Source organism: Rhinolophus sinicus, linkage group LG10, assembly GCF_036562045.2.
Source record: "Rhinolophus sinicus isolate RSC01 linkage group LG10, ASM3656204v1, whole genome shotgun sequence".
In the NCBI taxonomy this organism is placed as follows: Eukaryota; Metazoa; Chordata; class Mammalia; order Chiroptera; family Rhinolophidae; genus Rhinolophus; species Rhinolophus sinicus.
In genome coordinates, this window is record NC_133759.1 from 37888322 (window position 1) to 37913010 (window position 24689).

At 40.0% G+C, this 24689-nt stretch overlaps 1 pseudogene; it reads right to left on the reverse strand.

Moving 5' to 3' along the window:
• Positions 1-5188: 5188 nt before the first annotated feature.
• LOC109455110 (multifunctional methyltransferase subunit TRM112-like protein) overlaps positions 5189-24689 on the reverse strand; it is a 48601-nt pseudogene continuing 29100 nt past the window's right edge.

Sequence of the window (24689 nt, forward strand, 5' to 3'; positions counted from 1 at the left end):
GGCCCAGCCCAGACCAAAGCTCTCTCTGTCTGCTGCTCAGAACTGGTGGCCTTCACGTCACAGGAGGGCAGTGAGGATCAGCCTCCTCGTTGGCCCAGCTTGTCCAGGGGGCTCTTGTGCCGGGGGGGTGTGGGGGTGAGTGGCTAGTGGCTACTTGTCTGACCCGTTAGTAAAACATCCACAGGTCCCTTCCTACCTAGCATTTCTTGTGATGTTTTCTGTCTGCCAGAGCCTAACAGGGCAGCAGTGGAAAAAGGAAGAATGGGCCAAACGCCACCCTAATCCCTGACAATAATGATTCATTACATTTGTTCCTTACGTAATAAAACATGGAGTCTTATAGCATTCAAATGCATTTTAAAAGTAATTTTACATTGTGGCTTCTGTCTGGAATGAATGATGTGTAAACGCACTCTTGGATCCATTATGGGACTCACTTTTGCCTCTCCCTGGAGCCTATCACTGCCTGGGTTGTGAAGTCCTGTTCGTAGAATAGGGGACACACGCAGACTGCAGGAGCCTCCTTAAGACAGAGCTCTGTAAGGAGATGGGGGTTGGGGGGTGGGGTGGAGCAGGGGTGATTAGAGTTGAATTTTAACCTGAATGTTACTCCAGTCATCAGGCCGAGTCTGCTCTATACACGTATTCACGTATGACATGATTCACAAGGGTTCTTTAACTCAGGGCTTTGTGGGGTGGGTAGAAGAACGTGCTGAACATGACCGAGCCTGGCCCACACACGGAGGAAAAACAAATACTCCTATCATCGTTCTATCCTTACACGTAAGACATAGGTCGTGGGTTCTGATCACCATTTCCAAGTCTTGGAAGGAACTTTGGAGAACAGGCCATCCTGGACTCTTCCAGCTTCTCCTGCTCACTGCTGTGGGTCCCTGTGCTCCAGAGCTGCCTGCACTGGGAAATCCACCTTTTCCCTCTAGACATTCAATGCCTAGTACTTGGTCTTTGTTTCTGCAAGTCCTAACCTATATTGTAAGCTGCCCTCTGAGGAGGCTTTGCAGTTCTCCCTTGAGATTTGCATGATTCTGCCTTAGGTTTAATTCAGAAAAGGCTGCCGAGGCTGCAGCTTCTGTTTCTCTCTAAACTAAGTGCCCTAGTGGTAGGGTTGCTAGGGCCTGGGAGGTTTTCTGGGACATGGACTTGCAGGGCTAAAACCAGGGAAGTTCCAGACAAACTGAGGTGTGTGGGTCACTCTACCTAGTGCCCCGATTCTCTTGTCATTCTAGGGGCTGTGTTCTCTGCACCCTCATGAGAATCCTTTGCTCACACTGATGTGGCCCCTGTTTCCCATCTGGCTTCCCCCACCGGCCAGCTGCTGAGGCCTGAGCCTGCCCGGGAAGACTGTGTGCGTGTGAGTTAGCGTAGATAACTAAACTGAGCTGTCGCCTTCTTGTGTGTCTCGAGTCTATGGAGACAGAAAGCGTCCAAGTCACAGGTGTCCCTATCGTCTGCAGGGTCCTGCCTTAAAGGCTGTGTCAGCTGTGCCCTGAGTCTCACATTAGCGCTCAGCTCCATCCTGCTTAGAAGTTGTGCTGTGTTTCTCTGGGTTACATAAAATAACATCACTGCTTCTTCCGTGCAAAACTGGCATTTCTCTCTCATTTCAGATTTATTCCAGGCCAAACGTTGAGATTGGTTTGAGAGTTGTGTCACTGTCCTCAGTTTCTCTTGTTTCCATGGTGCTTATTTGGCCAACCAACTACCAAATCCTGGGATAATCTGGGTGTTTGTTGTTGTTGTTGTTGTTGTTGCTGTTAGGAGAGGCTGGTCTGTTGCCATGGCGCCTACAGCCATACCTTCCAGTGGTCACCATGTGATCTGATGAGGTGGCCCAAATGCAATTTATCGGATCTGCTGAGTCGTGTGGCAAATCCATGCATATGGGTTTGGGTAGGTTGGGTAATGTGCTGGTACTGTCAACTCCAAGGTAGGAGTAATCTGTTTATAGTTCCCAACTCATTATTTCTTTATTTGTATTCAGTATTGCAAAGCCATTCATGAGAAACACATTTTTAAAGCATCATTACTATAAAATTTGTTAAACTGCGTGTAAATATTTTATCAGCAATATGCTCTAGGGGTTTTTTTTTTTTTTTTTTTTCCCTTTCTTGTTTTGTTTTTAACTGAAACATGATTTCACAGCTGCCTGGCTCCTAGGCTGGGTCACAAGTTAATAATGTCTCTACCTTGGAATGATCTTGAGCTGTTGCCGGCTGTCTTCTTATGAATTAGGCCACAGTGAGTTTTTCACACCTTACGGCTGCAGCAGGAAGCCGTACATCATCATTATGAAGCTTTCTTTTATACTTTATCTTGTACCATCAAGTGTAATCAGAGGACCAGGGGGGCCTGTGTTCCTTGGCAGGAAATTTCAGGCACACACACATTTGGTTTACTGGGCGGGGGGAGGGGCTGGTGCTCTCTACACGAGGGAGTTTGCTTAGGGGAAATGTCATCCAGGCAGCAGAGATGCTTCTGAAAACAGGCACCTTTCAAAGCATAGGAACAGATTCCTATTTGATGGACAGCATCCCAGAGTTCAAGTGGCTTTGCCCCTTGACCTATTCTGACGTCACACCTTTTTTAGTTTAGGTTTGCAAGTTTAGGATTCAAAATTGTGTTTGTCTCTTCTGAGGCGCGTTGTTTACAAGTGGAGTGAAGAACCCCGCCAGAGGAACGGGAGCGATTTCTGCTCAGAACAATTAAGTTATTAACACACAAGGGAGAAATAATCCTAAGATATGTGGGCCCACCAGGTTCACCTGAGTTTGAATCCTGGCTGCATCTAGCTGTGTGTGACCTTAGATCAATTACTCAGACTCTCAGCTTCACTTTCCTTACCTTCAAAGTGGAGAACATAATGCTCAGCTCATTGTAAAAATGAACAAAGATCAGCCATACAAATTTTCAGTAGTGCCTATTTGCTAGTATGATTGCTATTGCAGCTGTTTCTAAAGCTGCCACCTCTGAGGAGACTCCCAGGGTTGTGGCTGTGCTATAGGGATCAGTGTGTGTGTGGCTGTAAGAGCAGGGGCGTTAAGACAAATCTGAGACTCACTATTGATGAGAGCAGCCTCCTCTATCGCAGTGTGTGGGACAACCACAAAACTGGATTAGGTGCGCTGTACATTTATACAATCATTCCTAATGAACTTTTCTAAGCACATGTTCATCACTCCAGTCCTGTGGGTAGGACGGGACTGAGGACCTATGTAGGCATGAAGAGACAAGACCACTTTGGGGAAGAGTATAGACTTTGTAGATCATTTGGAAAGCAGTTTCAGCCAGAGAGCAGCTAGCTGTACTCCTTGCCGGCAGTTTGAGGAAAGGCCTTTGGGAGTTTGTTCCTTTTACTCATGACCTTCATGGGGTTTGGAAGTGGAACGCTGGTGTTTATGCTCACTTTGAGCTGGTGTGAAGTGGTGCTGCGCTCCAGAGACCCTGGGCTTGGCTGCAATTATCAGCCCTTCATGGAGATTGCCTTCACCCCAGGCCCCAGGTGGGTGGAGGCAAACAACCCAGTCTCAGGGCCATTGTTTGGATCCTGGGTGGGCTCATCAACTGGCTGAATCCTTTTTGAAAAAATACTCAGCTTGTGTTCTCAGGACTCTGGTTGCAATGCCATCTCCCAGCCACCAATCCTCAGGCTTACCTCTACTGACATATGTACCTGGTATTATTGTGCTGCACAGGTATTGAATCTTTTTTTTTTCCTTCACATTGATGGTTTGTGGCAACCATGCATCAAGCAGGTCTGTCAGTGCCATTTTTCCAACAGGCTCAGATGATGGTTAGCATTTTTTTGTGATAAAATAGTTTTAATTAAGATGTGTATATTGTTTTTTAAGACACATGCTATTTTACATTTAATATACTACAGCATAGTGTAAGGATAACTTTTATATGCACTGGGAAACTAATAAGTTCATGTGACCTGCTTTATTGCAATAATCACTGTGTTGTAGTGGTCTGGAACCACATCTGGCAATATCGCTGAGGTATGTCTATAAAATGTGCAAATTCTCAGGGGACCTACCATCAAAAAATGGGGAGATAGGCATGTAGATATTTAATTACCATCCAACATGATAACATGCCCTCTATCCAAGCATTTATGTTAGAAGAGCTATCTAAAAAGATCCCAAGGGATCAGAGAGAGCCTCTTGGAAGACAAGGTTTCTGAAGTGTGGGTGGGAATTTGCCAAAGGAAGAGAGAGTAAAGGGAAAGAGTATATGAAAATTTCAGGAGGTAGAGAAAGCATGGTGCATTTGAGTAATTGAAATTAATTTACTATAGCTGAAGGACTGGTAGCTTGCTGAGGTTTGGAATGGTGAAGTAGCAAGACACGTACTGGAGAGGAAAGCAAGGGTCAAGTAATACATGGCTTAGCAGAACACAGAAAGAAGCTAACGGTTTATTCTGAAGACAATAGGAAGGCTTTGAGTGATTTTATGAAAAGGAATGAAATGATCAGATTTACAACAGAGAAAGTCCATTCTGTGGTGTGAAGTATGGATGTAGGTGAGACATGATGTTGGCCTTAATTAGGGAAGTGACAGTGAATAATAGATTGTAAATCAGAAATCTATTAACAGGCTGAGGAAGATGAAAGAACAAAAAATAAGACCTAGGTTTCTAGACTAAGCTATTGAGAGATTGGTTGTATAGGATTCCCATTTGATTTTTTTTTTTTTTTTTTTATAATTCTCTGGTAAAGTGATCCATATTTTAATATATTTTTCTTGAGCATAATAATTATTGGTATTTTAAAGTACATATCTGATAACTCTAATATCTTGATTACCTGTGGGTCTACTTATATTGACTCTATTTTTCTTTTGGGGTTTCAGTGATTTGGTCTTATTTACTGGTATACCTGGTAATTTTTTTATTGAATTCTGGACACTGTGTTTAAAAAGTTTTGGAGACTTCAGATGATGTTTTCTTTCTCCAGAGAGGAATGTCGTTGTCTTTTCCCTTTGTTTTATTTCTAAATTTTAATGAGAAAAAAATGTATATCCATATCTAGCTCAAGAAAATGTGTGTGTGGTGTGTCGTTGGGTCAAGGGTTGGAGATGCACACGACGGAGCCAGCAAACCGGCTTTGTGTATGTACAGAAACAAAGATACCTATAGTCTCAGAATGAAAAACTGGTTTCTGGAAGGTTAATGAGTTTCCTTATTGCGCAGCAACATGTTGGGGCTCCAGCTGATGGAGAACTGACGTCCAGACCCTGGGCATTGCAGGCTGCCCTCCAACACACCTACCTCCTGAAGCATGTAGTGCATCTTCCTCAGAAGTTTCTCATCACTGTCATACTTGTGGACTGGCCCTTTTGTCATCTCGGCCAGATGCAAGGTATTGGCCACCTCCAGAAGTGCCACCCACTCCACCCTGGGCATCATACATGCCGCAAAGTCAGGGTTGAACTCCACAGGGTTAATGCAGATCTCAGTGGCCTGGAGGTGCTTGGGGAAGCCAGGGGGCCCCATATCTTACACACGCAACCTCAGGAGGTTGTGGGCGAGTAGCTTCAGGTTGCCACAATGTGCTCCAGCCAGGCCAGAACTGGGAAGGGAATAAGTCTGTGTGCAAGCAGATAGGATATGGCAAGATCACCTTGATTCAGTGGAGGCTTTTCTATTTCTGGCTTGACTTTATTTCTACGACGTAGCCTTTCTAGGGTCTCAAGTGAATTGCTGGGTGCTTATCAGGACTTTACTCATGGCAGGCCCCAAACTCCAATGTTTGTCTCCCAGCACTGTGAGGCTACATCATTCCATGCTTAGATTTTTACTGTCTTAACAGTTTCTTTCTACTTGGTTTCTCTCTGTCTGCCCTATGTGTCTTTCTCATGTTCCAACATGTAGTTTGGAAATTATAAAATGACTCAAGGGGAAATTCAGGTTGAATGTCAGCTTTACCACTCTATGGTCCTTTTTCTCCTGGACCTTGAGTCTCAAGTCTTGGTTTCTAGGTCGCTTGAACTTCAAGTTTTGTCTGTGCAGACCAGTGAGACTGATGTAAGTTCTAGACCACTGTTCCCGCCCTATGCCTCACCCCCGTTTCTATGCTCCATGCCAGGAATTGGTAAATGACTCAAGGAGAAAAAACAATATTGAATGCGGAGCTTGTCACAAAGCATGTCCCTTTTTCAGGGATTTCAGCTCCTCAGGTCTTGGAAGCTTTGGTTATTCTCTGATGTCGTCTAATAGCTATTTTTGGATTGTTATCTGGCTCTTAGAATTTTTTTCTTAGCCAGAGATTTAGTCTCGTGCAATCTACTCTGTCTTAACTGGATGTGTAAATCAAACTAAATTTAATGTAGTTCTTAAATGTGTATAAACAGAAAACAAGATTCAAATCTTATACATGTATTTATAGGCTTATATAAACAAAAACAAATTAATAAATTTAAACCAATTTAACAAATTTGGTTAATAAATTTAACCAATTTAAAAACTGGTTAAAAACCAAACCAATAATATTAAAATTATTTTTAATTTAGTATGTTGAGTGATGATTAAGATATGTGACTATCTCTTAATGTCAGGTTTTCAATTGTGCCGTGTGATGATTCAATTGTCATATCTCCTTTCTCTATTCTAACCACTAGATAACTTAAACTCCAATTTATACTGCGGGCTGTGACATTATTTGGTCTTCACTTTGCATAAACATTATATTTATGCATAGATTCAAATATGTTCTTTTCTCTTTGGCTCTGAGCAATTAAAACAGTGTTCTTTGGCATCAACACAATGATGGAAATGAACACAAACCTAGGCACTGAAATGGCACAGCAGTCCTTGCATCTCGATGGTCATCTTCATATTTTAGGAGGTATTTATGTTAATGGTCTTAGATGACCATTGTAAGGAAAACACAAATTTTAAAAATTACCCTTATTGAGGCTTTGAAGACAGTGTGAATATGATAGTAGACTTCAGTTATTGAAACCACTCAACCGTGAGTTCCAACTCTCCTACTCTGTTCTTCTCAGCCTTTTCTCACCCACAAGTGAGATAGTATCAGGCCCAGCTGGGGGCAGTGCGCAGAGAGCAAGGCTAATGGTACATCCCAGGCTGGCTGCTTCCCACCCACTGTGGGTCTGTGCTTTCAGAGAAGACAAGACACTGCATGGAGATTCAGGCTTTTATTCTGGGATCTGTTACACAACAGCAGCAAGAAGCAGCAGGTAACCCTGCCCTTTCTTAGCTCCTGGTCTCCTTTCTGGGCCTGGCTGACCGTGGGATTGCCACAAACCCATAACCGAGAGAATGAAGAAGCAGGGGGAGACGAAAAGGCCACGAGAAAACAGAATTGACCTAGATCTAGGTGTCATTTAAAAAATCTTATACACACACACAACAAATTCTTTACAGGTTGACCATCAGTGGGGGTAGTGGAAAATATATTGGACTCGAGAGTCAAAGAGACTTGAATTTAAATTTAGCTCTGCCACCGACTTGTGTATAAACTTGGGCAACACACTTAACCTCACTGAACCTATGTTTTTGAATTTGTAAAATGGAGATATTGACATCTAGTTCACCACATTATTAGGTAATTAAATGAGAAAAATATGTGGAAAAGGGGCTTAACCTAGTGTCTGGCGTACAGTAGGAACTTAGCAGTTGTTACTTTACTCCTTTGATAAAAAATAAAGCCTTTCTTCCACTATCAAAGTCTTCCATGTGTAGCAGCCACTTTAAAGTGTAAATAAAAGATAGCGAGCGAGGGTGTAGAGCACCGGGGGTGGAAGCAGGAAGCAGTGGGCGCAGGAAGCTGGTAGGGAATAAGGAACACAGAGAAGTCTGGGATATCGCTGAGGTGGACTTCATCACCAGAACAGCCCCAAAAGGGTTTGAAAAGAGACCCTTTTATACCCTTGCAGAAATGCCACAGAGGTAAAGTTAGCTGAGGCGGGCGAGCCAGGTGTCAGCACCTGGGCAGCTGAAAGAGCAAGGCATGACTGACGTGGACTTAAGCTGAAAGAGTCCAGTAAGGGGAGACCTAGAAGAACAGGTGGTGCTCTTTGTCTGGTTTCTGAGACCTGGCCACCAAATGAGATGCTACAACCAACGGAGACAGGCCCTCTAAGAAAGCCTGGGAGCAGAGACCAGGCAAAGTTTCTCCCTGCCTTAAGTACTGTTTCTCGTTAGAGAACAGCAATTGTGAAAATTAACCCAGAGGAAAAACCGATGCAGACAAAACCACCCAAGGCTTGACTGGCACAACAGTGTTTTCAGTGTAAGAAAAGCTAATAGCACCTGTGGTAGGACAGACCCTTAGGTACATTTACTATCTTTAAATGCCTGTTTTAGTAGACAGGCTGAAAGAGGTACAGTGACCTGAACAAGGCTACAGGTCATTGATTTAAAGTGGGAAAACTCTAAATTGTGAATGTAAGACTCCCAACCATGGGCAGGAGTTGGGGGCTCCTGGATGAAATGTGTGACAGTGGTGTTTCTGTCCTGTCAAAACAAAAGAAGACCGAGCACTGTGATTAGCTAGAATCACTTCTAATATGTGCTTGTGGGGTGTGTGAAGGAAAAAGGGGGAGGGTATTATGGGTGTGTCTGCCCTCATATCTAGCCTAGTACCAGGCACTGAAGAGTTTGACACATGCTTGTTGAAGAAAGAATGACAGAGAGAGAGAAAGAGAGAAGAAAAAGAGCTATCATTAAAATAACTAACATTTACATAGTGATTACTAGGTGTGTGTTTTCCATATATTAACTCATTTAATTCTCCCATCGTCCTTCTGATGTAAGGTTTTTATCATCATCATCATCATCATCACCATCCCTATTTTAAAGATGAGAAAACAAGTACAGGAAAGTTAAATAATCTGCCTAAAGTCTAGGATTGCCACTAAAATACAAGACGTCCAGTTAAGTCTGAATTTCAGATAAGTAATGAATAATTTTTTAGTATAAGTATGTCATAAATATTGCATGGAAATGTTTTTACTGGAAACCTATTTGTTGTTTATCTGAAATTCCAATTTAACTGGATTTTTTCAATTAAAACTATTAGGATGACATTGGTTCGCAAAATTATATAGGTTTCAAGTAAACAATTCTATAATACATCATCTATATAGATTGCATTGTGTGTTCACCATCCAAAGTCAAATCTCTTTCCATCACCATATATTTGATGCCCTTTACCCTCTTCTACTTTCCCCCTCCCCCTTTTCCCTCTGGTAAGCATTATCCCTTTTATAATGGCAACAACAACAAAAACCTAAATACCTAGGAATAAACTTAACAAAGAATGTGAAGGACCTACACACTGAAAACTACAAGATATTATTAAAAGAAATTGAAGACGATACAAAAACATGGAAAGATATTCCATGTTCATGGGTTGGAAGAATCAACATAATTAACATGGCCATATTATCCAAAGCAATATACAGATTTCATGCAATCCCCAATGGCACTTTTTAAAGGAATACAACAAAAAATTATCAGATTTGTGTGGAATCACGAAAGATCCCAAGTAGTCAAAGCAATTTGGGGGGTGGGGGAGGGAAGAAGAAACAAAGCTATAGGTATCATACTCCCTGACTTCAAATTATACTACAAAATGACAATAACCAAAATGGCATGGTATTGGTAGAAAAAGAGATACACAGACCAATGGAACAGAATTGAGAACAGAAATAAATACATATACTTGTATATATTGTCAGATAATTTTCGAGAAAGGGGCCAAAAGCATACAATGGGGAAAAGAAAGCTTCTTCAATAAATGGTGCTGGGAAAATTGGAAAGCCATATGCAAAAGAAAGAAACTGGACTGTTATCTGTCACCATACACCAAAATTAACTCAAAATGGATTAGAAACCTAAATATAAGACCTGAAACAATAAATTGCATAGAAGAAAACATAGATACTAAACCTATGGACCTTGGTCTTAGAGAAGATTTTGTGAATTTGACCTCAAAGGCAAGGAAAGTAAAAGCAAAAATAAATGAAAGGGATATATCAAATTAAAAAGCTTCTGCACAGTGAAAAGAAACCGTCAACCAAACAAAGAAGCAACCACCTGAATAGGAGAAGATATTTCCAAACAACACCTCCAATAAGGGGCTAATATCCAAAGTATATAAGAATTCATACAAATCAACAACAAAAAACCCCCAAACAATCCAATTGAAAAATGGGCAGAGGACCTGAACTGACACTTCTCCCATGAAGACATACAAATGGCCAATAGATATATAAAAAGATGCTCAAACTCACTAGAAATTAGGGAAATGTAAATCAGTACCACAATGAAATACGACTTCACACATGTTGGAATGGCTATCATCAATATGACAAGTAATAACAAATGTTGGAGAGGAAGTGGAGAAAAAGGAACCCTCATACACTGTTGGTGGGAATGTAAATTGGTACAGATACCAGGGAAAACAGCATAGAGATTCCTCAAAAAATTAAGAATAGAATTACCATGTGACCCAGCAATCCCTCTTTTGGGTATCTATCCAAAAAATTGGAAAACATTTATCCGTAAAGATATATGTACCCTTATGTTCATTGCAGCATTATTCATGGTGGCCAAGCCATGGTAACAACCAAAGTGTCCTTCGACAGATGATTGGATAAAGAAGATGTGGTACATACATACAATGGAATATTACTCAGCTATAATAAAAGATGAAATACTGCCATTTTTGATAACATGGATGGATCCTGAGATTATCATGCTAAGTGAAATAAGTCAGGTAGAAAAGGTTAAGAACCATACGATTTCCCTTATATGTGGGATGCAAAACTGAGAGCAATAAATTAATAAGACAAATAAGCAGAAACTCATAGACACAGACAACAGTCTTGTGGGTATGTTGTATTTTTATTTGCTAAATCTGGCAACTATACTAAAGTGACACAACTAATGGGGCAGAGCAAGGATTAAAGCCCAGTCTCCATTCTTAACTACTACACAGTGAATTTTAAATGTAGCAAGACATATCTTTTCTTTGGAGACATATCTTTGACAACTTAATTCTTTTTTTTACTTTTGAGTCAGTTTTTTAAATTTATATTTTCTTAGGAAATCACCTGTTACACCTAGATTTTCAAAGTAGTTGTCATAGTGCGTTGTCTTAAAATTTTAGAATCTTAGTGATTGTAATTTTATCTTTTTTTGTCATTTCTAATGGATTTACTCTTTTCTCTTGTCAAAGACACAGCCTTTCCATTGTTTTAAACTTTTTCCTGAGAACAAACATTGTATTTTATAATTTATGACCACAGGAGTTTGTTTTCTATTTCAATAATTTCTGTTTTTATTTTAATTTTCTTCTATCTCATTTAGTTTTATTCAGAACTTGTTCTATTTTCTTGAATTGGATGGTTAGCTCATTATTTTAAATTTTCCTCATTTCCTAACACATACTGTTAAGGCTACACATTTTCTATTAAATATCACTATTTGGCTGATTCCCACAAGGCTTTAATATGTAATCTTCTCAATTTTTCCTAATTAAAATTCCAGTTTTGATTTCGTCTTTAATTCACAGATGATTTAGAAAAGAGTTTTCAAATTTTTCAAGTGGATTTTTTTGTTTACTTTTTGTGGACTGTTTTTCTTGATATTTCTAGTTTTATGGTACAATTTCTATTTGTTTTGAAAATAGCTGACATTGTCTTGTGCCCTAATACATAAAGTTCTAAGGGTATTTGAAAAGAATGTACATTTTCTATTTGTTGAGTATGAAGTTCCATGTCTGTGTGTGTGTGTGTTATCATTTGTTATTTATTATTCAAGTCCTCTATAGTTTTATTTCATATTTATCTGCTAGATTTTATAAGTTCTGAGAGAAGTGTATTAAGGTATATTAGCATTTCTTAATATGTGGATTTGCCTGTCGTATTTCTGGAAGTCAGTGCTTTATATATTTTCAAGTTACGTTATTGGCTCATTCAAGATTTTGACTGTTAGAACATCTTTGTGAATGTTACCTCTTAGTCTTACAAAATATCTATGTTGTCTGACAGTACTTTTAGCCTCAAAATCTACTTTATGTGATATATTAGGTTGGTGTAAAATTTGTTGCAGTTTAAAGGGTTAAAAATAATTGCAAAGACTGCAATTACTTTTGCACTAACCTAATAAATACTGCCATCCCTATTTTCAATTTGTTTACACTTGCCACGTCTCTTTTCAGTCTTTATCTTTTTCAGGTCTATGCAGGCAGCATAAAATTGGAGTTTGTTTGTTTACCTCATCTTAGAGTCTTTGCTGTTTTTTTTTTTTTAAACAGCTTTATTGAAGTATAATTATGTATGATAAACTGTACATATTTAAAGTGCACAATTGCTCACCCATGAAATAATCACCACAATGGTTGTTTTTAATGACTGCTTAATTTTTTCATTATCATTTTTAATAGCGGTATTAAATACAGGGGCCATCACTGAAATAAAAGACACATTTGGATTTATTTTGTCTTATTTTGTACTTTCTGTACTATTGTATATTATTTGTTCCTGTTTTTTCCATAACCAATTTTTACTGCATTATTAGAGTTTTTATGTTTTGTCACTATTTTAGCCTCTGATTATTTGGAAGCTTTTCTAGATGTTTCTATTTTTTAGTGGGTACATATATTTTGAAGAGAATGTTCAAGTCTGTATTTCTCTACCAACATACTGAATGTCCCAATTTCCCAAAAGGAGACTTTTTAGTATAGTTTTATTCAATTCAATTTCAGCCAGAAACCCAACACCAAAATGAAGCTGTTACCGGTAGTACGTATTTACTTGTCCATTCTCTCTGTCTGTTCCCCACCAACTCTTGGGTTTTGTTAGAATCCTTTGAAATTTTGACTCCCAACTTTTATGCATTGATTTGTTTTTTAATATCTTTTAATCCCTTAGATTACAGATGGGAATCTCTTTACATTCATCTATTCCCATGTAGCCATGACTGTCACTTGCTCAGTCCTCCTGATTGCTGCATTTACTCCTGTGTCCTGTCCTTCGCTCATTGATGCTTCGGGCACCTGTTTCACAGTTTGCCCCTCTCCACTCCTATTATCATTTTGGGAGCTTCATCACCCATGTTGATGACTCAGCCAACATTCTCTGAGCCCCATCCCCTCCTCTCTTCCAGTGGGGTCACTCACTGAGGTGCCCGTTCCCCAGACTTGGTCATCATCAATAATTGAACTCTGTCAGCCATTGTGATGTCGTCCCTCCCTTTCACCCCATCTCCCAGCTCCCTTGCTCTTGTTCAGCCACTCTCCAATTTGATCTCACCACTTTTCACTCCATGACCCTCCCACGTCCTCCTTTCCCTCCCCATCCTGCCTGGATCCCGTGATCCAGCCCTCCAGCCTCCCTTGCACATCCTTTTAATGCACTTCCCCCTTGTTCCTTGTAGGGAATTGAATAGTGCCCTGCTCAAAGATATGCCCACTTGGGAGCTGTAAATGTGACCTTATTTGGTAAAAGGGATCGTTGCAGATGTAATTAAGTTAGGACTCTTAAGACAAGATCGTATTGGATTAGGGTGGGCCCTAAGTCCAATGACAAGTGCTTGGAAGAGAAGAGAAGGGAAAATAAACACAGATACACACAGAGAAGATGGAGACATAAATGGAGGGATGTATATACAAGCCAAGGAATGCCAAGGATTGCCAGCAGCCACCAGAAATGAGGAGAGAGGCATGGAATGGATGCTTCTTCAGAGCCTCCAGAAGGATCCAACCCTGCTGCACCTTGACTTCAGACCTCTAGCCTCTGGAACTATGAGAGAATTAGTTTGTTACTTTAAGGAACCAGTATGTTACAGCAGTCCTGGGAAATGAATACATTCCTGCTTAAATTAAGTTCTTGACTGGAAAAGCCCTGAACTATTTAAAACCAAGACTACCTGCGTATTCCTTAGTTATACCCGGATAGCCGAACAATGCTGGAAAAAAATCTCACCAAGCTCCTGGGAACCTGTCCTTTCCATGCTTTTCTCCTGTGTCAGATGGCACTGCTCCTCAGTCTCCCTGTGGCTCTTGTCCACCAACCAGAACTCTGAATTCCCGAGAGTCCTGGGGCTCTGCCCACAGCCTTTTCTAACACCTTCCCCTGAAAGATCCCAGCCACAGGCTTCAGAAACACACATTCTCTGATGCTTCTCATTGTCCTTTCTTCAACCATAATTTACTGTTTGAGACTCTAGATTCATATGTCTAACCTCTTCCTAATAGACATCTCAGATTTAACAGGAACAAACGAAACCTCGATTGCTCATACCCTCAGATTGCGTCCTACTGCAGTTGTCCACATCTCAGTACATTTCCGGAAACTCACGAGTCATCCTTTATTCCTCTCTTTCCCGCATATTTCATATCCAAAACATCAACTCTTGCCTTCTAAAGCTCCCCTCCAAGCCACAGTGCTCTCTCTCCAAGACTGTGGCAATGGCCTCTTGATTGAGCAGGAGCCCGTCCCTAGATGCTAGAATATAAATCTGATTGTATCATTTCCTTCCTGAACTTCTTTCCCCTTCCATTCCCATTAGACTCCCAGCCCTTCTCATTACACTTGGAGGGAAATTCAAACTTGGTGCTATGGTCCCACAAGACCCTGCCTATGATGGTCAGAGTGTGCTAATTGCTGTAACAGATTTCCCCAATAACTCAACAATGGCTCCGACAGCACAGATGGTTGTTTCTTGCTCACATAACAGCACTGAGATAGGTGAATAGGTTGGTAAGTTCTATGCACAATCATTCAGAGGTACAGACTGACATCTCCAATATGTGGCTATCTTTCAAAGTTACTCTGGGGGTCATTTTCATTCTAAGTAGCTGGAAGGGGAAAATGAGCAGAGAGGAGTGCACAGGGTGATTTTTATGGGGCAGAATTGAGTATCTCTTCTCTTCACATTGCATTGGCTGGAACACTCCTGGCCACACCCACTTTCCAGGGAGGCTGGGAAATCGGTCTAGCAATGTGCCCAGGAATAAGAAGAACCTGGATTTCAATGAGTTCATGCTAGTCTCTGCCACGCTGCCTCTCTGACCTTATTTTCTTCCGTTCCCGCCCAAGTTCCCTACACCCAGCCACTGTGGTTTTCTTCCGGAATGAGTGGAACACACCAAACACACCATGCTATTTCCTTCTTTGAGACTGTTCTGCTCAGCAAGTTCTTCTTCTATAACTATGCAAGGTCGCTTTCTCCTTATAATCAGTTCTCAATTCAAATGCCACCCCCAACTCTGCCAAAGCAGCATGAGCGTATCAGTCCCTCTTTTCCTCATTACACCATTTAATCTTCTTCATAACAGTTAATAGGAGCTTCTGGAGGGCAGGGGCTCTGTCTTGTTCACCACTCCATCCTGGAAGAAAATAATACAGACTTAATAAATATATTTTGACTGACTGCTGCTCTTTGAATATTTCATCCTACCTCGAGATGATGTGTTTATTTATTTAAAAATTAGAGTTCTCCCTTCAGTAATTTATTTAGAAGTATACTGGGTAGCATGCATTATGAGTCTACTTAAGGTGGAAAAAAACCTTTCTCTTCCTAGGTGAATATTTTATTGGATAGTGTAAGATTCTTGGATCACAGTGCTTTTCTCCAAAGACTACATATAATTCCACTGTCTTCTGGTGTCCAAAGTTGCAGATGAGAAATCTGTTGTGCTGATTCTCTCGCCTTTGAAACTCAACTTCTCTCTCTGTTTGGAAGCCCTGTTGCCAGATCTCTTCATTCTCAGAGTTCAGAAATTTTATCAGATGTGTATCTTTTTACCTTTCTCATTATTCTTGCCTGACACTATATGTACCTTTTCAATTTAAAAATTTATATCTTTTTCAACTCAGAGTTTTCTCTTTTTACGTTTTTATTCCTAGGTCTGGTCATTTATCTACTTCTGAAGCTATGTGTTGTGCGTCTTCGTTCTCCTGGACCTCCATATCTCTTATTCTTCTGAATTTTTTTTTGTTGTTGTATTTTTTTGCACTTGTGTGGTAAGATAGCTTTTCTACTTGTTGTTTTAGATTACTAATTTAGTTTTCAGTTGAGTCAATTCTATTTTGTAGTTCTGCTACTGCATTTTTCAAATCAGAATATTTTAAAAATTTAACCAAGCTTTTTAAATTCTCAACTATATAGCTCTATGCATTTTCTGTGATCTTTTATTTAATTTTTCTTGTTTCTTTCACTAAAGCTTCATCATTAGGAAGAGATCTGTGTCTTGCTTCGTCTCCTTTCATGCTACCATCTTCTGACTTGTAGTCATTCCATACCATGTCAGTGGGCATGGCTTCCTCTAGCACATGTGTAGGTCAAGCTGAGGGTCTTTCAAACAGTGGTAGTAGCCACCTCTCTTTTCAAGAAACATAACTAACATAGCTTTCTGGTTGCTGGATAGGATTGAGACATGTAGTATATTTGGAAAGCAGGTTGGAATTTATCTGGGAAAAATAAATTGATTCTTCTTTAGTGTTTATAAGTCTTTAAAGCTCAGGCAGTCTCAAAAGTTTATCAGAGAAGAGGGTCAATGCTGCTTTCTAAACCATACTGATAAAAATTAAAAGTCAAGGAACCACATTTGTAATGGAAGCTGAAGCAAACACAAATGAGCTTCAAGACCTATCAACTCAGGTCCTGCTGGTATCACTGTTCTAGTTCAACTGTTTAGCTGTGTCTCCCATGTACCTGGATCTGTGCTATGTGCTGAGGATACTGAGATATACAAGGCAAGATTGGTGTTCTCCAGGGTTTTCCATATTGGAAGGAGGGTATAAATTGGGGAAAGGCCAAAAAAAACCACAAAAAAACAAACAAAAAAACCACCCAAAAAACAAACAAACAAAAAACACAAAGAAAACAGAGTAAGTGATATGATAAAGGGAAGCATGAGATCCTAGAGGAGAGGAGGGCCACCCCACCCAGCCTGGGCTGGGGTCAGGAAATGTTCCATGGAGGTGCTCTGAGCCACCTGGGACAGCCAATTGCCGGCACTTTACCAAAGGAACCTATTATTGGCAGGTCAGTAAACAATACAATTGAAGAGAATTTGAACCACCTCCCCCCAATTCTACCCTCAGCCATTACACAGAGGTACCTGCTGCGTCTGGTTAGTGTTTGATCCTGGACAGTCAGGGCCAAGAAACTACATGGGTGACCAGGAGTTGTGGACCAGAGGACAAACGATAGAGCATAAATAGTCACCTGAATCCAGCAGCCAGAGGGCAGGAGCAGGCCAAGAATGGTAGGCAGAGCTTTCAGGACAGAGATTTCAGGGCTAAGGACTTGAAAGTGTGCAGGTTGGCAACTCCCAGGAAGTGGAGAAGCCACACTTGCATGCAGTAAAGTGGCTGGGAAAATGACTGGAACTAGAAAAAGACCAAGGGGATGGTTGTCCCATCAAAAACTCCAAAGGATGGGGTAACAGCTCCAAGTAACAAATGCTTTCCAAGCATCAATTTTCAAAAATTCCTTAAACTTATAAACATTGTCTGAAAGACCCTATGTAATCTTGAGTTTCCAATAAGAATTTCCAAATTTAAGGAAATGTTCCCCAATTTTGGAAATTTTGTTAGTGTCTTGGAGGGACTGAGCAAGAGGTGAGACTCACTGCACAGAGGTCTTTTCTTCCTTCTCCTCCACCTTCTCTTCCTCCTAATGGCTTTATTGAGATATACTTGGCATACAATAAACTGTACATATTTAAGTGTAAACTTTGATAAGTTTTGCCATATGTACACACCCATGAAGATATCGCCACAATCAACCCTAGAGGTTGCATCGGGCTCTTTTAGAATCCCTCCCTCCTGCCCACCCAACTCCAGGCAAACACTGGTCTACTTTCTGTCATTACATATTAGTTTACATTTACTAGAGTTTTATATAAATAGAGCCATACAGTGTGTACTCTTTTTTTCTTTTGGACTGGCTTTTTTCACTCAGCATAACTATTTTGAAATTCTTCCAAATGTTACATGTATCAAGAGTTCATTTTATTTCATGCTGAATAGTATTCCATTGTATAGCTATACTACTATTTTGTTATCCATTCACCTGTTAATGGGCATTTGGGTCATTTCCAGTTTGGGGACACTGCAAATTAAGCTACTATGAACGTTTAAGTACAAATCTTTGTATGAATGTATGCTTTTTTTTTTCTGTTGGGTAAATACCAGGGAGTGCAAAGGCTGGATCACGTGGTAGGTGTAAGTCTGACTTATGAAACATACTGAACTGTTTTCCAAAGTGGTTCTTCTATATCACATTCCCACCAGCAGTGTATGAAAATTCTAGTTCCTCACTGATGCTTGCTATAGTAGATATTTTTCATTTTAGCCATTTTAATAGATATGTAGTGGTATTTCATTGTGCTTTTAATGTGCATTTCCTCAATGACAATGAATTCCTTTTCATGTGTTTCTTAGCCTTTGTATATCTTTTTTGGTGAAGTGCCTGTGAAAATCTTTGGTCTATTTTTAAAATTGTGTTGTTTTCTTATTGAATTTTGAGAATCCTTTGTATATTATAGATACATGTTCTTTATCAGATATGTGGTTTGCAAATATTTTCTCCCAGTCTTTGGCTTGTCTTTTCATTCTCTTAACAATGACAGCAGAAGTTTCTAATCTTGACAAAATCCAATTTGTTTACCTTTTCTTTTTTTTTTTTAACTGTGTTTTCGGTGTCACATGCAGGAAATATTTGCAGGGAGGTCCAGGCCAAGCTGTCATCTGCTGCCTGACCATTTGGAAATATCCAAACTATCACCATTGAAGAGGGATTATGAGTAACCAGTATGTGTCCTGGTTCTGGATAGGAGTTGAGTTCAGAGACAGAGGTTAAAAAATAAACTTTCCTACACAAGCTGTGTGTATAAACAAATATTCCAAAACCAAAGAAAAAAATAATCTAATGCTAAAAAAGACTGACAATTGTAAACTGAATCTACTCTAGATGAAATAAAAATGACAATGTGAAAATTATTTTTAAAAAGGTGAACACAGAACACAACAGACAATGTATTATATTATAGAATTATACACTTGAAATCTATATGATTTTACTAACCAATGTTGCCCTAATACATTTAATAAAAATTTTAAAAAAGGTTTACTTAGGTATATCTGTATCTATATCTTGTTCTTCAGAATTAAAACTAAAATTTTAAATAAAATGGAAAACTTGATTATAAAAAAAATAAATTAAAAGGTCTACTTAGGATTCTCAAAGAGATGAAGTAATGACATCCGTGAATAAAATAGAAATTTATGAAAGTAAATGGACAAAATGAACAGGGCCAGTGGATATGAAAAAGAGCAACTTGAAATCCTGGAAAATACACAAATGGAATACTAAAATAAAAATATTAGTGGAATCAACTTTATATTGGAAGTTGAAAAAAATTGAAAGGTAATAAACTTCGTTTGGAACATAGCATAAAACAATTAAAATAAAAAAATCAGCTAAGAGACATGGAGAAACTTTAAAGTGTATTAGATTTTTTAGAAAAAAGAATAAAGGAAGTGGTGGCACAATTAAGTATGCATCTTAAAAAATTAGAAGAAAACACAGATATAAATCTTTATGGCTTTGGATTAGCCAATAGTTTCTTATATGACACCAAAAGCACAAACAACAACAATAAAAAATAGATATATTGAAAATCATCAAACTTAAAAACTTTTGTTTTGTAAAAGGCACCATCAAGAAAATTAAAAGACATCCCACAGACAGGGGGGAGTTTTTGCCAATTATACTTGATAAAGGACCTGTATCCAGAATATATAAAGAACTCTTACCACTCAATAATATTAATACAACCCAATTTAAAATGGGCAAGAGATCTTGGACAAATGAATACACATTTGTCCAAGGAAGATATACAAAAGCACTTGAAAAGATGTTCAATAACATTATCCATTAAGGAAATGGACATCAAACCCACCATGAAATACCACTCCATACCCAGGAGGATGGCTGGAATAAAAAAGTCAGATAAAAAGTATTGTGAGACTATGGAGAAATTGGAACCCTCATACATTGCTGGTGGGAATGTACAATGGTGCAGCCACTTTGGAAAACAGTCCAGCAGTTCCTCAACAGGTTAAATATTGAGTGACCACGTGACTTAGAAATTCCACTCCTAGAAACACTCAAGAAATAAAAGCATATGTCAACACAACAACCTGTACCTAAATGTTTATAGCAGCATTGTTCGCAATAGCTCCAAAGTGGAAACAACTCAAACGTTTATGAGCTGATCAATGGGTAAATAAAATGTGGCACATACATATGATGGAATATTATTTGGCAATAAAAAGGAATGAAGTATTGATTCATACTATAGCGTCAATGAAACCTGAAAACATTATGCTGAGTGAAAGAAGCCAGCCACAAAAAGACCACATGTTGTGTGATTCTATTTATAAGAAGAGTCAGGATAGACAAATCCATACAGACAGAAAGTAGATTGGGGTTGTCTAGGGTTAGAAGGAAGGGGGCGGGGGGAAATGTGGAATGACTGCTAATGCGTATGGAGTTGCTTTATTGGGTAACAACATTTTCTAAAATTGATTGGGGTGATAGTTGCACAAGTCCATGAATATATTATGAACCATTGACTTGTGCATTTTGAATGGCTGAGCTACATATGAATTATATCTCAATAAATCATTTTTATTTAAAAAATAAAAAGTAAACACAGAGTGAAAGAAAATTAGTCTGTAGTTTTCAAGCCAGCTAAGGGAAAAAGGAAAGAATAAAGAAAACTTTATTAATTCAAGAGAAAGTACAAAAGTCAAGAAAGGAAATTAAAAGAAACAAAGAAGCAAATAGCTAAAAAGTTCCCTGGGAATAACTAAGTCTCAATATATCAGCATTCATAAGTTTAGAATCACATATCAAAAGTAGAGATGACCACCGATTGATTACAAATGATAAAAATCAAGCTTTTTGTTTTGCATTAAAGACTTCCCTAATACAAAGTCACAGGGAATATTTGCAAATAAAGAGATGGGCAAGATATACCTACAAATACAAATTAAAAGAAAGAAAGCTATGTGGCATTGCCGATATACCAAAATTGAATTTAATAGAGAGGAATATTAGGAATAAAAAGGAGTCCTACATATTGATCAAATATTCCAGTAAGAAAATATAATATTCATGAACATGTAAGCCAGGATATAGTCATACCATTGAATACATCACAACAATGAAAATGAGTGAGCTAGATCTTAAATGTATCAACGCTGGTCATCTAAAAAAAATGCATTATTGAGTGAAAAAAAGCTAGGTGTATCTTAAAACATAAAGAATGACACTTTTATGTAAGTTCTAGAACAGAACAATGTATATTGTGTGTGAATTATATTGTGTGTGAATAAATACATAGTCCATGATTGTATCATTTTATGACATATTTGAATAAATGCTTGAATCCAGCTACTGCTCCTTTAATCCAGGAATCACAGGGATTTAGGAAATGATTCCCCTCTACCCTCCACCCCTGCGGAATCTGAATTGGTACAAGTTTACCAATTACTTAACTAAATCTACATCAGATTCAAATTCCAGGAACTACCCAAGATGACTACACCATCCCTCACCTGTTCTGTTCTGGGCATAGGAATGTGAGTGGTACAGGCCCTGCCTTGAGGGACCTCCCAGCCATCAGGGCTGAAGAAACGTGAACACCATATGATGCGACAGATGGAGGGATGGGAAAAGTTCAGAGAAAGCACATCCGTTCCTCTCTGTGGGCTGAGGGAAAACTCTAGAGGAAATGGCTTCTGCACAGTCTGAAAGGAAGAGGGTAGCTGTCCAGGTGAAGGTGGCGGGTGAGGCTGGCATGAACAAAAGCGTGCAGCCAGAGCAGCACGGGGTACGTGGAGCCCTGCATGGTTTGGTGCTCTCTGTTTGGGTACAGAGGTTCAGGTGGTGGGGTGGGGGGACATCTGGGCAGAGAGATGGGCAAGGGCAGATCCCTGAGGACCATGCAGGCATGCCAAAGAACTGGAACTTGAAGCTCGGGGTAAAGGGGAGCCACGGCAGAGTTTTCACACTGGGCAGGAGCGCAGTCAGATTTACGTTTTGGATACCTCATTCAGGCAGCCAGGGGAAGGGCTGGGACCCAGAAGCAGCAGGTGACTCCAAGAGACGAGGAAGGTCTGAAACAGAACCTGGGTTAATCTTGATAGGGTTCAGTGAGAGTGGTACTGGAAGGAGAATCTGTAAATACAGCCAGGTTGGGGCTTGGGTGACCGCTAGGTGGTCATCAACAGGGTTAAGGGGCGGGTGGGCAGGTGAAGACAATCTGAGTTCATTCTCTGGTGCTTCACAGTGCTGAGGGCTATGAGGGGTTCAGTCACCCCCACCCCCTTCATTCTCATGACTGCAGATTGTGTAATATATGTTGGTCAGTGACCAACGTGCAGGGAGAAGTGACTTGTACATTATTTCATCATCTGGCTTTTTGATATTTCTTTGGTAATACTTATCTTGAATTCATATAATCTATGACAAAGAGCATTGACACAAAGGTTGCAATGAGGAGGTAAGCATCACTGAAATTTATTGAAATAAGAGGACTGCTAATGTGTATTCCTGACATTTTTGCAGTACTACCTCTCACTTTGTCACACTTACAAGGGACCGTGAGCTGGGATCCAGAGGTGGTGTGTTATCATTGCTTACCATAGTGTTCCTTAATTATCAGCACTCTCACACCTCCTGCAGAGCAGATTGGATGCACTAGAAATAGCACAAACTTGAAAATTAGCATTTTCTCTTAAATAATCAGGATGCTATATTTATAGTTTCCGTGGGCTTGGTATCTTAACGAAGGTAAACTAATTTCACACTCGAAGGTGAGGTAGTCCCCCGGCCCCTTACTGTGTGATTCCCCCTTTCCTAGGGTCTATTTTTTCAGTCCCCAGATTTGCATAACATGAATAATCCTCTGCATTTCCCCTTCCCGAAGGGGTGTTTCTGCATTTGGTTTGCCCTTGTGATAATTCACTCTGTTGGCAGGGAACCCATGATGGAATGAAAGATTTGCTTTTCTTTACAGTTACTTACCAGACTGTGACATTAACAACACTTGATCACACGAATTGCATAACGTTTTAAACTTTGACAAAAGTCGACAGGCCTTGTCTAGGTCACTGAACTCTAAATCACATGTAAACTACTGCCCATCAACTGACAGTTGAGTGGGAGAGGAAAAGAAAGGAAGACGAAAATTAAAGGATAATGGAGAGAATTCTAAATGGTCCTCGGCCACAGAAGTGAAGTATATGGAATCAAAACTTGGAGGTTCTCTTTTTGTCTGAGTCCTCATGCTTCCTCTGTACCCACCTTATCCTACACCCCAGGCACGCCATGCCCTCTGGGAAGCCTCATGCAGGCCTCCCTCCCCATCACGCATCCCTGCTCCAGAAGCCCTCTCCCAACTGCATTACAACTGCCATCCTGCGTCTAGGTTGATACTACTCATTTAAGAAGAAAGCACATTTTGGAACAAATTAATCTTCCATTATAAATGCTTGGCATACAGCATCCTAGTGGTTCTTGAATTGTGGGAATTTTTCAGGAGTGTGAAGAGGTGAAGTGAGGAATTTCACGCCCTGAGGCTTGGATGCCTTCTTGGAGTTCCAGAAGCTTTCAGCGAAGCTGTCTGTACACAAGGCCAGCCTGGGGAGAATGCACAGCTGGCACTGTCAACATCATTCATGATACACTTACATGTTATACTTTTACAGTAACTTCGCCATGAATGAAAGTTTCTTTCTGGCAAAGACATTGTAAACGTGCGGGAAGGGGTTACAAGCCAATACATCTTTGTTTCTGCAGTGATGTAGCTATGTGCACTGCCTGACTGTTCAATAAATAGATGCTGATAATAGAGAGAGAGCGAGAAAGAAAGAGAGAGACAGAGACAGCAGTGCCAGGCAGAAACAGAGAGGAGAGGGATAGCATTAGAATGGGAAGGTAAAGAATGTTAAAATAGAACATCGCTGAGAAGAAGGAACAAGAGACTAAAAGGAAACATAAGAAAAAGTAAAATGTAAAATAAAAGAGAAATTCTAGGTTCTTAGGTTTGTGGCTGGAAGAGATTTTAGAGGGACCGAGCTTTGTTCCCATCCGAAGCCGGATTTTTATGCCTGAATCATGGGGGCTTGGTCTGCCTGGTATCATTAAGAACTCAGCAAGGCCGAATGGTTAGGCAGGGTCTTTCTGAAGCTGGTAGACACCGTAGGTGTTGGTCACTGGCCTGTGATGTGGGGTGGATGGATAGCGACTATTTTTGTCATCTAGCACCGTGTCTTCTTTCAAGGAAAACTACCCCAATTCACGTCTGGAAGACCAGCCTTCTCCAGTCTCAGGCTAGGTGTGGTAGGAATCCATTCTCCTTACACTTTGGGGTGGGTGGGGCATGGCACTCAGGCTTGGCTAATCATAGCATTGCATTCCCCTGGCCACAGTGAGTGGTTCCAGAAAGGTGCATGACCCGATCTCAATCCAAGACAATAAAATGCAACCTTGGCACTTGCTGGGCTGTTGAGAAAGAACCCTCACTCCAAACTGTCATAAACATAACAAACGATGCCTAACAACTTCTGACATGGAGGAGTGACAACACAGGTGAATCCTCTCTTTAAAACAA